This window comes from Octopus bimaculoides, chromosome 13 (genome assembly GCF_001194135.2).
Source record: "Octopus bimaculoides isolate UCB-OBI-ISO-001 chromosome 13, ASM119413v2, whole genome shotgun sequence".
NCBI lineage: Eukaryota > Metazoa > Mollusca > Cephalopoda > Octopoda > Octopodidae > Octopus > Octopus bimaculoides.
Genome location: NC_068993.1, coordinates 15,591,521 through 15,592,488, shown reverse-complemented (window position 1 = coordinate 15,592,488; position 968 = coordinate 15,591,521).

The window sequence follows — 968 nt, the reverse complement described above, 5'->3', positions numbered from 1 at the left end:
ATATATATATATATATATATATATATAAAACAAATAAAGCAAAAAAACATTTTCCTTGACAATAGTAACAATTATAAAAAGAAAAAAAGAAAAAAAGAACCAGAGGAATATTGGCCAACTGAAATGTAAAATGGCGAATTTTTGCTGTCAACGTCAAGATACAGAAGCCTGTAAATCAGGCAGTGAGATGCAGCGGAGAGGACTTTTCCCAAAATTATGGTAATAAGTGACACCTTACCATAAACCAAATTCTTGTTAGTTGTCATTATCACCGTTGCTGCTGTTGTTGTTGCTGTTATTTGTCCTGATAAATTCTTGTTATTGTTGTTGTTGGCGTTGATTTTGTCGCTGCTGCTGTTAAGTTTCCTTCATAGAATTCTTGTTGTTATTGATGTTGTCGTCCTCGTCCTCGTCGTCTTCGTCGTCTTTGCTGCTGTTGTTATTTTTCTTAATGGAATTGTTATTGTCGTCGTTGTTTTGTATTGTCTTCTTATTTTTATTGAATTAATTAATGTACTTCTTTTTGTTTTTGTTTTTCTTTTATTTTTCCTTCTATTTGTCTGTCTGTTTGTCTGTCTACTCCCTTCATAATCTCATTCGTCAATCACAAAGACTGTTACCCAAGGCAACCGTCTACAAGATCTCTGCTGCATTACAGCACCTGTTCCAAGAATTTTTCAAATACTATTTATTTCTTAATTGTCTCCAATACATCACGTGGCTGTCTGCTGTTACAGTGGTTGCCAACCCCTTTCCTTTCTCTTAGTTATTCCGTCTGCCAAAGATATTGAATAATTTAGAGTACAGCCTTTCTATTCTATTATCATATGTATGTAAATATGCATCTGAGCATGTGTATTTCTGTCTATCTATCTATCTATCTATGAATCTGTGTGTCTATCTATATATATACATACATGTATACGTACATACATACAAACATACATGCATATATATATATATATATA